Source organism: Microcaecilia unicolor, chromosome 7 (genome assembly GCF_901765095.1).
Source record: "Microcaecilia unicolor chromosome 7, aMicUni1.1, whole genome shotgun sequence".
Classification (NCBI taxonomy): Eukaryota; Metazoa; Chordata; class Amphibia; order Gymnophiona; family Siphonopidae; genus Microcaecilia; species Microcaecilia unicolor.
This window is the reverse complement of record NC_044037.1, coordinates 31,486,619-31,498,716: the sequence shown is the minus strand read 5'-3', so window position 1 is coordinate 31,498,716 and position 12,098 is coordinate 31,486,619. Positions and strand designations below refer to the sequence as shown.

The window sequence follows — 12,098 nt, the reverse complement described above, 5'->3', positions numbered from 1 at the left end:
TGTTTAAATACTACCATATATGCACATATGTATTCAGATAGGCACATATACATGAGCATTCTGCCTAAGACCTATTCTGTAAATATATGACTATCTTTCATAGCGTACATTTGTAAGGAGGGAGTACACACGGGCGCAGCATGGGAGGAGTTCCCACTTATGCGCCTAACTTACAGAATACTGCTGCATTTGGGTGCTGACGTTTACATCAGCTCTATGGCTGATTTTAAGTGCGGGTGCCTAAATGTTAGCTACACCAATAGTATTCTAACACAGAACTTAGGTGACTTGGTTCCATTACAAAATAGATACCTACAACCTGTCCTTGGGGTGCCTATATGGAGGCACCCAGTTATAGAAATGTCCTTGAATTTGTAAAATGACCAAAAATTACTGAAAATTCTGTACCTTGTCATTTCTTTCACATAGAAACTTTAACTTCTGGGCTTTCTTGTGCATAAATACGCCTTCAAGATTTCCTGTTTCCCCAGAGCGGAGCTCAATAGCTTTCTCTCCCCAGCCCATGACCTGGTTAGACTGAAGATAAGCTAAACAAAAGGCAAGGCATTCATAGGTTAGAAACACAGCACAACATAATAATAAATTAACTCTCAAGAACAGTTAATGGTTATGGTGAATTTGATATACCGCCATGACTAACTGGCAGCTGTACAATATTCATATATTTTTTTAATCTGCTTGAAAACCAGCTGCAGGGGATGGAACTCCTCTCATACATGTAAAGGCTTAAGAGGTTAGGATTCTTCAGCTTGGAAAAGAGATGGCTGAAGGAGGATATGATAGAGGTCTGCAAAATAGTGAGAGGTGTAGAACGGGTATCACTATTTTACTCTTTCAAAATGTACAAAGACTAGGAGACACTCAAGGAAGTTACAGGGTACTACTTTTAAAAAGAACACTCAACGAATAGTTAAGCTCTGGAACTAATTGCCAGAGGATGTGGTAGCAATGGTTAGTGTATCTGGGTTTTAAAAGGTTTTGGCCAAGTTCCTGGAGGACAAGTCCATAGTCTGCTATTGAGACAGACATGGGGAAGCCAGTGCTTGCCCTGGGATTAGTAGCATGGAATGTTGCTACTATTTGAGTTTCTGTCAGGTACTTGTGACCTGGATTAGCCACTGTTGGAAGCAGGATACTAGGCTAGAGGACCATTGGTCTGACTCAGTATGGCTATTCTTATATTCTTAAAGTAACAGATCTAAAATGTTGAGAATGGCTGATTTTTCATGTCATGGGTCCATAAGCAGTCTGCAAAAGTACCAAATTTTTTTTAGCGAGGGGGTGGGCTCCAGGGCCCATTGGGGCCACAATGGTTTTTTTTAGGGCGGGGAATGGGCTTCAGGGTCCATTGGGGCCACCAGGTACATTTTTTGTTGAGCCAGGGTATTTAAAGGATTATCTGAGATGAAGTTCTGCAGTTCACCTCAGATGTCTCTTTAACCCCCTTGCTAGAATCTTGGTTCAGCGGTTTACTCTTCCCCCTCCCCTCACTCCAACTAAAACCTTTTTCATATTGTACAGTAATCTTAGTACAGAAAAAAAGCACTAAAAACATGTAAACTGCTGCGCTAAATATCAGCATGGTTTGTCACATCAAAGACTTTGTTATTATACAACAAACCCTGGCACTTTAGCAGCATTCAGGCTAGCAGCTGGTGTTTTGGCTCAGAACACAGAACACCCTTTTTGGTCTGGCAGCAGATTGGGAAGCACAGAACCAACAAACGCCTAATAGATTTGCCTATTGCTGTGCACTGATTGGGAAACACATACGTTAACGTAAAGATACGATACTTCAGAATACGTGACGAGATATACTGTTTACTGACTGAACAGAGAAATAAAAGTCAGTAGACAAGCAGTTGGTGATATCTGCATAACAAACTAAAACAAAGGTATTGATCTTGTTGTACTATCACATCTACTATAATAAAATGCGCCCTCAACGTTCTGAGGTCACTGACGTCACTGCAGGCACTCACACACCGGTTCGTAACTTCATGGTGGTGAAGCCACAACACTCACCATGTCTGCATGCCCCGCCCTCGCGTCACACGTGATGACGTCGAGGGCGAGGGAAAACAACGCATGGGGAGCAGTAGCGTGTTTCCCTACTCCTCCCCTTCAAAAAAATACCTGTAGCCGACGACGTGCCCATCACCCTGCCCCTTCGCACCGCCCCTTTCAACGTACTGCCCCGCACCCGGTAGCACACTCTTCCCCTCATCACCTTCCCTCCACCCTGTCACCTCCCCTCCCCTTACGCCACTATCCCTGGTGGTCTAGCGGTACCTGTTCGCACAACCAGGAATGAAGGAACCCCCGGTTTCCTGGCCCGAAGCGCTGCTGCTAGCTGCCCGGCTGCATCGTGTCTGAGTCCGGCTCTCGGTGATTCAAAATGGCCGCCGAGAGTTGAAGCTGCATCGCGAGACTTCAACTCTCGGTGGCCATTTTGAAACGCCGAGAGCCGGAATCCCACACGATGCAGCAAGGCACCTACCAGCACCGCTACGGGCAGGAAAGAGGGGGTCTTTCTTTCCTGCCCTGACCGAACAGGTACCTCTAGACCACCAGGGACACAACCGTAAGGGGAGGGGAAGGGAGTCCGGTGCCAGCTAGGGCCCGTTTCATCAAAGGCAGAAACGGGCCTTTTTTACTAGTTATTGCATAAAGGTCATTGTACCCATATCTTCATTTTAGGTCTTCAGCTTTCACTCTCCCTTTTCCTTTTTTTCCCCCTTTCTCCTGCCCTTCCATGTTCCCAATTTCCTTATCATTTATTTTTCTCCCTATACATATTATACATTTTCTATTTTCAAGATATTTACTTAAATCTTAAAAAATTATAAATTTTAAGTTTTGAGAAATTTATTATAATGTGTTAAAGGTTATCACGTTGCATAAGTTACTAGAAAATGTACAAATAAGATAATATACATTTTTGAATATCTATTGTCCCTGTTCCAATGTGTATCCCTTTTTTTCTAACAAAAATGTCAAAATAAAATCTCTTTAAAAAAAACAAAAAACAAATGTATTGAGATAATCCAATAAAAACAAGGTATCACCTGAAACTTATTATATTTTGGGGGCCTGATATTCAAAGGAGTAGGAGGGGCTCCTGGCTGGTTAAATCCTGCTGAGCTGCCAGTATTCAGCAGCACTTGACCAGGTAGCACTGCTGAATAGTTGTTTGGATTTTGCTCACACCTTTTTCAGTAATAGTTCAAGGTGAGTTATATTCTGGTACACACTGGGTATTTTGATGTCTTTGTAGGGCTCACAACCTAAGGGGCTCTTTTACTTAGGTGCACTGGCGTTTTTAGCGAGCGTTAAAAATAGGCGCAAAAGACGCCCATGAATTCCTAAGGGCATCTTTAGCGTTTAGCGCGTGCCTATTTTTAATGCGTGCTGAAACGTTAGTGCCCCTAAGCAGTGGCGTAGCTAGGTGGGGCGCCAGGGGAGTGGCGCTCCCCCCAAACGTTCTGCCTATTTTTTTCTCGTTGTGTTGCACTGAAAATGTGCGCCGGCAGAAGTCTGCTCTCCTGCTGCTTTCGCTCCCCCCGCACCGTCAACCTGGCTCCGCTTCTGCGCCTAAGCGAAAGACCCCCTGAATTTGTACCGCAGGGTTAAGTGACTTGTCCAAGATCACAAGGAGCAGTAGTGTGAATTGAACCAGCCACCTCTGGATACGAGACCTCTGTTCTAACTACTAGGCTGCTCCTCCACTTTATCTTTACTAACCACCTAGGTTACAGGGAAAGGGAAATGGGACTTGATATACCGCCTTTCTGTGGTATTTTGCAGCAACATTCAAAGCAGTTTACATATATACAGGTACTTATTTTGTACCTGAGGCAATGGAGGGTTAAGTGACTTGCCCACAGTCACAAGGAGCTGCAGTAGGAATCGAACCCAGTTCCCCAGGATCAAAGTCTGCTGCACTGACCACTAGGCTACTCCTCAGGTGTCCAAGGGTGGAGTTTGGGCAAAGCCATCACTTAGCTGATTAGTGGCAATATTTGGTCGGCTTGATCCTGGCCCTCTAAGTGCACATGTGCTATAATATCCAGGCAGCATAACCTTAGCACATCAGCACACACAAGAACGCTCAGTTCTTTTCTCAAAATTACTTTACTGATGTAGCTAATTTACTCACAGTTCGTAGATTCTCAGAAGCTTGTTGCCTGAAGGCAAGTTCTGAATGCCGCAGCAGTGGGTGGAGGTGGAATTTTGAAGAGAAAAAGCTTTATGGTAGGAGTGGAAGAATTGGCAGGTAGATGAAGGTAGTTTCAGACAGGACCACTGAGAGACAAAGCTGGGCCTGTGGCAAATGCCCCCCGCATGCACTAGCCCCACCCCGTATGGACCCTTCTGGACCTACTTACTTGCTTAATGTCTCCTGCTCCTATGTTCCAGGACCTCATTAACTCTGCTCTGTCATATGGGTCCTTCTTCCTGCCGTGTCCCCTCCCGTGTTTGCAGAAACAGGAAGTACTTCACATAGGAGGTGGGACGAGGCAGGAAGAAGTTCCATGGCCAGCAGAGCAGAGTTAATGCGATAATGCAATAACACAGCACTGCGGCACACAGGAGCAGGAGACCAACCAGTCATGCCAGTGCCAGCTGGGCCCCACTTGGAGGCCAGCCGCTGGAGAATCTTGCCTCCCTTTCAGAGGTGAGGTGCTGAGTTGTGCAGTATTGGTAAAAAGGCAAGTTCACTCCAGGGGAGCAGAGAAGCACATGCTTCTGAGGCAAAATGGAAGTGTCTGAGCTCACAGGGACAGAGGGACCAAGAAAAAACACCCACAAGGCCAGAGGGCGAAGTAAAGGGACCAACAGGGATGGAACCTGACCAGGCTACAGAGGAGGTCATAGAGGGTAGTCCTTGATTGGAAAGAGAGGTCATACCTTTGCCGACGCCAGGCCTGCCGAAAGGGGGGGACAATATTCTCTGGGCCTGGCCTCGAAGGGGGATCTGGCTGACCTAGTGGCATGGGGGGGCCTGGGCCCCTCCACTTTGACCTCAGGCCCGCCCAACTGCAGTACCTTGAATGGCTGGCAGGGATGCCCAAGCCCCGCCATCCAAATAGCTTTGAAGCATGAACTTCCCCTGGTGTAAGGAAGTCGTCAGCATGCTTTCTAGCAGCCAACATCGGCACTCCGTGGATGCTCAGTTCGCCCGCACGAACTGAGCATGTGCGAGGAGTGCCGGTGTCAGTGGTTAGAAAGCATGCTGCCAACTTCCTCACACCAGTGGAGGATCAGGAAGTGCAGCTTTTTGGCTGGTGAGGATTGGGCATCCCTGCCAGCAAAGGTAACATTTTTAATGGTGGGGGGGGGGGGGGGGGAGGAAGAATGGAGTTGGGGAGAGATCAGAAAGGAATGGGTGGCCCCAGAGAATCCCCCCCCCCCCTGGGCTGCTGGCTACACCTCTGCATTTCCTGACTGATGGCATGGCAAGGTGTGTGTGGGGGGGAGGGGGGAAGGGCTCCCCTAAGCCTGTTTACCCCAGGCCTATTTTTGTCTCTAGGCGGCCCTGGCTGACCCATCAGAACAAAAATAGTAGAGATAATCAGAAAATAACAGCAGGTAGACAAAGGACTCAAGCTCGGCTGAGAGAAACAGGAGGTCTTTGCAGGAGAAAAGATCACTAGTAGTAAAGCTTATACAGATAAGCAGGGGTGGCGGTAGCACGTGTGAAACTACATTACACACAATGCATTGCTCACCTGGGCCGCCGAGAGGGAGGAGCAGGGGGGACAAAATTCCCCAGGCCCGGGCCTCCGAGGGGGGCCCGGCGCTGGGGTCAGGCCGCCGGCGCTGCAGTTCCGGTCTCACCTGCCTGCCTCCTCAGCTCCGGGCCCCCTGCATTCGAAGCGGCAGTCACAGATCGTCTCTCTTCGGGCCTTCCCTCCCTGTGTCCCGCCCTCAAGGAAACCGGAAGTTACATCAGATGAGGGCAGGACACAGGGAGGGAAGGCCCGAAGAGAGGTGATCTGCAACTGCCGCCTTGAATGCAGGGGGCCCGGAGCCGTGGAGGCAGGCTGGTGAGACCGCGGACTGCAGGGGGAGCGACGGGGGGCGGCAGCAGTGGGGGAAGCGACGGGGGGGGGGGGGGGGCGGAGGTGGGGTGGCCTTGCCCCGGTCCCGGCCTAGTCTCTTGGCCCTGTTGCTCACATACCACAGCAGGAAGTGACTGCTGCACTAAAAATCCTAAGATGTGAGAATAGCAATAAACACATTTTAGAGCTATGCTATAAAGACCAGTGTAAGGCTGCCAGGGGCAGAACACCGCTAACCAGCTACGCAAATGCATTCAGTTAGGTCGGCAAAAGTGTGTCCTAACTTTGGGGCCCTTTAACAAAGGCATGTAAGGGCCTATGCACGTGCAGTGTGCGTCAAATTGGCATTACCGCCCAGCTAGCGTGTGCACCTGGCGGTAATTCCAAGTTTGGCATGCGCTGAAAACACGCGGTAGGAAATAATTGTCTATTTTATACCACGGGGGCGTTCCAGGCGGTGATCAGCAGTTGGCGTGTGCTGGACGGTTACCGCGCGGGTAACGTGTGAGCCCTTACCACTAAGTCAATGGGTGGTGTTAAGTGCTTAGGCCGTAAATAGACACACACTGGTTTTCATTTTGCTGCCAGTCCATTTCCCGGCCCAATACACGTGTCCACACTACCGAAGGCCACTTTTTGGCGCGCCTTTGTAAAAGGGCCCCTTTATGTGCCAAGTTAACCGGTCACCAGTCTGAATATTGGCCAATGCCCAGTTAACTTCCAGCTCAGCCCTGGCATTGAATATCAAGGTTAATTCGGCCTGAGGCTTACAAGCCACTTACCGCTGTAGGCCGAAGATTGTTATAAATGTTTATAGTAGGGCTTTCCAAACTGCAAGTTGCAACTCCACATAGGAATGCAAAATCTGTGATGGGGTCGTGACCTGGGTGGGCTGAAAAAAAAGAAACTCACCAACCTCATGCCTCCTGATCAGGGGCATAGCCAGACAACAGATTTTGGGTGGGCCTAGACAAGAAGTGGGTGGGCACCAAGTGTCCCCCCCACCCCCCATCCAAAAAATATCTCAGCTGGTGAGAAAACGCTTCTTTCCATCTTGGCAGTCTGCAGCAGGCATGCACTGAAAACTGAGCATGCGCAGGTGCCATTATTGTGGAGAGTAGCATTTTCGTTACCATCAGGGGGAAATCTTGAGCTGGCCGAGCTTGGGATCCCCAACAGCTACTGCTAAACGTGTGCTACTGTTGGGCAGGCCTGAGCCCTAAGTGGCTACGCCACTGCTCCTGATGAGCCCATGCTATGATTAAGCTGGCATGAGCTCCACGGAAGGTGGGGATGACAGCAGCATTGGCTGTGATGCTGTAGGAGGGCCAGGAGCAGCAGCATGGGTGAGAGAAGTAGGTCTCCAAAGTTCCCATGCTTTCTGTAACCGTGATAATGGAGTCATAGCCACAGAAAGTTTGCTAAGCACTGGTTTATTGAATGAAATTTATTGTAATCTACTTTGGACAGCCTGCTAGAAAGGTGGAATATAAATGATTTCCATCACAGAAGGAGATCTTCTATGTAAGGATTAGGGCCAGAGTGTTTGTTTCATGTAGCTGCCCTTACGTTATGAAATCGTTAATATTGGTGAAGCTTTATTTATTTATGACATTTATATCCTGCATTTTCCCTTACAATTTCGAGTTGAATGTGGCTAACAAGTTAAAAAGAAGTCATTACAAAATGTGAAACAAAATACATAAACCCACACATATCAATAAGGAAAGAATCGCAAATTTATAAAGAATTCAATAATAAAGCATAATGGGGAGAATGGAAGGGGGAGATTAGGCACCAGGATGAACTGACAGAAATGTTTTGAAAAGGAAAGATTTCAAAAACTTACAAAAAAAGCAAATAATCATATTGGGATCTTATATTTTTCGGAAATTGCACCATTTAGTACCTTAGTATGAACAAATAGCTGAATATATAGATTTATAAACTACTTTCTTACAGGTAGGAAAATGAAGACGCAGGTGGTCTCTTGCACCAAAGATTGAATTGCGAGAAGGCAAAGTAACAAGGGGCAACATATAGTCAGGGGCAATACCATACAAAATCTGAAATATGAGAACACAGAGTTTGAATACAATCCTGGCCCTAATGGGAAGCCAATTCAAATATATCAGCAAAGGAGTAGCCCTCTCAAAGCGGGGTACATGCGTGACAAATCTAGCTGCAATATTTTGGGCAGTTTGCAGTTTCCTTGATATACATCCTTTACACTATGCATAGATAGCGGAATGTGGGGTCACCCAGGGCTCACCGCTTTCACCAATGCTATTCAACTTAATGATGGCCCTCCTGGCTCGAACACTATCCAAACAAGGCTTCAACCTCCTCATATACGCTGATGATATGTCCATCTACATTCCCTTCCAAAAAGACCTGACCGAAATTGTGTCTAGGATAGCAGATGGCAGAAACATAATGGAATCCTGGGCATCGTCGTTCAAGCTCAAATTGAACAAATTAAAAACACACTGCTTGATTCCCACATCACAAAACAATACCGAACGCTACTCAAATATTGACACCATGGGCACATCCCTCCCAATATCTTGACAACCTAAAAATCCTAGGAGTCACCATCGATCGCAATCTATCCTTCGACAAGCAAATCTCAACCACAACAAAGAAAATGTTCAAACCGTGTGGAAATTGAAACGCATAAAAAATTACTTCCTGAAAGATGTATTCCGCACACTAGTTCAATCCATGGTCCTCACCCAAGCAGATTACTGCAATGGAATCTATGCTGGATGCAGGAAACAACTACTAAAGAAGCCGCAAACAACACAAAATACAGCAGCTCACCTAATATTCGGTATAAACTGAGTCAAAAGCGCAAGACCCCTGCTGCTCAAACTTCACTGGCTACCCATCAAGGCATGTATAATCTTCAAGATTTACACACTGGCTCACAGGATTAACTTTGGCCTCACACCAGAAGAAATGACAAACCTAATAGACCTACCTATACACAACACAATCAAAGGCACAAGAACCTACCTCACCCTACACTTCCCTAGAGTCCAAGGCCTAAAATACAAATCTGCATAACTCAACTAGCTTCACATACATCTGTCCCAAAATTTGGAACACAATACTGAAAGTCGTAAAATGCACGACCAATTAATAACTTTCCCCAAACACCTTAAAGCCACTTCTTCAGACAATCTTTCTTTGAAAATCACTCACAGTCTAACTAACCAACAACTACAATACACCAGAAAACCCGAGCACTAAATGGAATCGAATGAATGACACATGCAAATTCCTACCAAAAATGGTACATGTCAAACTGTATTAAACTGTAAGCCCCATTGAACCAACAACCCGATTGGAAAATGTGGGGTATAAATTTGTGCCCCACCTCGATGTAATTTGCTTTCGAAGGTGACAACATAAGCAAGGCAGTCGAGATCCACAGAATGTAGTCTGAAGAACAACAATGTACCGAAGAGGTTAAATTAAAATATACATTTAGTGGAGGAGTGGCCTAGTGGTTAGGGTGGTGGACTTTGGTCCTGAGGAACTGAGTTCGATTCCCACTTCAGGCACAGGCAGCTCCTTGTGACTCTGGGCAAGTCACTTAATTCTCCATGGCCCCATGTAAGCCGCATTGAGCCTGCCATGAGTGGGAAAGCACGGGGTACAAATGTAACAAAAATAAATAAAATACCCAAGGTGGCAAGACTAGAAGTGGTGCAGTGGCTGGTGCCAGCATTCTTTACCTTCATTAAGGGGAAGTGTGATTTTAAACTCCTCTTTAGTTGCTGCCCCTGAAGCAGCCTGCCATTGGCGAAACGTAGCCACGTCAGGCAATTTTAATAAAAGTATAATTTAATTGAACCTCTTCGATCCATTTGCTGTCAAAGGGCAGTTTATAAATGAATAAATATTATTATTATTATCCAAGTAGACTAAAATGGCAGTCATGTTACTAGCACGCTAGCTGAGAAAATGCATTCACAGTGCTCTTTGCTATTTCAATATTGTAAATTGGTTCAGATTGATTAAACCATTGACTGCCAACTTTTAATGCATCCATGGGAAAACTCAAATATTGACTGAAAGAACATCTCATCTTTTTAACTTCTTTCCATCGCTGAAACAGCCTTTCAGTAAGCTGTTTGTTTCAGATTCCATAATAAAAGGTCACAGTAACGCTGTTTGTTTCACTCCATTGTCTTTTTTTCTTGGCGTGTTCTTCACAAGTATCACTGCTGCTATAATTCCTACATCAACTACATGAGTTAATATGGTTAGCAGCTAAGAATATGTCTGTTTTGTTTTTAGTTACTTCTGTGAGACAACGGCACTAAGCAGGTTCTCTCAAATCTGAAGTAAAAGCATGCATGTAAAAAAACAATGAAGTCAATATTCAGCCTGCACTGGTGAACCAGGTTTTTTTTTAGCTGCCGCTGGTATTATTCCTGGATATTAAATGCCAGACCATGTCCAGGCACTGTAATTAATTATGCAGATTTATGCAGCTGGCTATCTGTTATGCATTTAAGTGTAATATTGACATAGGACTGACTTATGCGGTCCGATTTGACTGCTAAACTTAGGTAGTTAAGGGGTCTGTTTACTAGGCTGTGGGGAAAAGGGCCCTGTGGTAACAGGGCCCTTTTTATCGCAGCCAATAAAATCCCCCCCCCCCCAAAAAAATGACCATGCAATAAAAAAAACTCTTACTGTGTGGCCATGCAGTGGGGAGCTCTTACCGCCACCCATTGAGGTGGCAGTTAAGGGCTCTCACAGTAATCTGGTGGTAACCACGCAGCACGCAGAGATGCCCGATTACTGCCTGGTTACCGCCGCATTAGAAAAAAATTTTAAAATTTCCAGAGCGCCAGAAATAGCCGCGCTCAACCTGGAACTATCACCGGTGGGTGCATTAGGCCGGCGGTTAGTGGCGATCCTAGGTTGGCTGCCACCCAGGGCGGATTGCCGCTGCACACCCCCCTCCCCGGCGCAATGACACCCCCTCCCCGCCGCATCAAGCCCCCCTGGCGCAATGACACCCCCCTCTCCGGCGCATCAAGCTCCCCCCCCCCGGGTGCATTCTTGGCTGCTGGAGGGTGCAGAGAGCAGCGTGCACCCGGGGCAGATCGCCCCCACCGCCCCGCCCTTCCTACGCCACTGCCGGTGGTAGTTCAGATTTAGGGTGCGGTATGCCAGTGTTGGGCTTACTGCCACTTTGTAAAAGACCCCCTAAGTGCTGAATATCGACACTTAACCATATAAGCACCGACTCTGCCCACAAAATAGCCGGCTTTGAGTTTGGCGGTCTGTGGGGATATTCAGTGGCACTAACCAATTAAGTGCCGATGAATATCAGCGGATAACTCTGCACAAACAATTAAACTGGCTGGTTAAATCACTTTGAATATTGACCTCAACAAAAACGTACGTTGCCACAGGATGTCTGTTCTTATAAACGCTCAGAGACGGAAGGAGTGGGAAATAGACAAGGCTGACCCAGGACAAACAGGGAGACTTCAAATGTCGGTAAAATGTTTATTGATAAAAGACAAGCAGATGTAGAGATCTGGTCTTTAGAAAGAACTACAAATCAGCGTGAGAAAAGCTGTGACCGCTCCGGTTCCAACCAGAACAGTCACAGCTTATCTCACACTGATTTGCAGTTCTTTAACAAAGGTCTTTTTAAAGACCAGATCTCCACATCTGCTTGTACCAACATTATTTACTCTTTGATGGTCTTGCACATATCATTCAAAGACTCCTGAAGCAGGCTTTCTGCCGAAACACATTGCTGTGTCAAGTCTTTTATCAATAAACGTCTTACCAACATTTGAAGTCTCCATGTTTGTCCCGGGTCAGCTTGGTCTATTTCCCACTGCTTTCTTCTCGTGGGATCTCAGTTTTCCTCCGCCCAGCCGGACCATCACTGAACTATTCACTTATAAATGCTCAGACATGAAGCACTCACATTGAATGAATCTACCCCGTATCACTGGGCAGGGAACGATAGCA

The 12,098-nt window shown here is 46.5% G+C and overlaps 1 protein-coding gene across 2 annotated transcripts in view; it reads right to left on the bottom strand.

Annotated features, from left to right (window-relative positions):
• Positions 1 to 461: 461 nt before the first annotated feature.
• NRK (Nik related kinase) overlaps positions 462 to 12,098 on the bottom strand; it is a 267,655-nt gene continuing 256,018 nt past the window's right edge. For both annotated transcript variants that reach the window (XM_030210024.1, XM_030210025.1), the window contains exon 30: positions 462 to 548. The gene's annotated coding sequence lies outside the window, so the exon portion shown is untranslated. The remainder of the gene's footprint in view (positions 549 to 12,098) is intronic.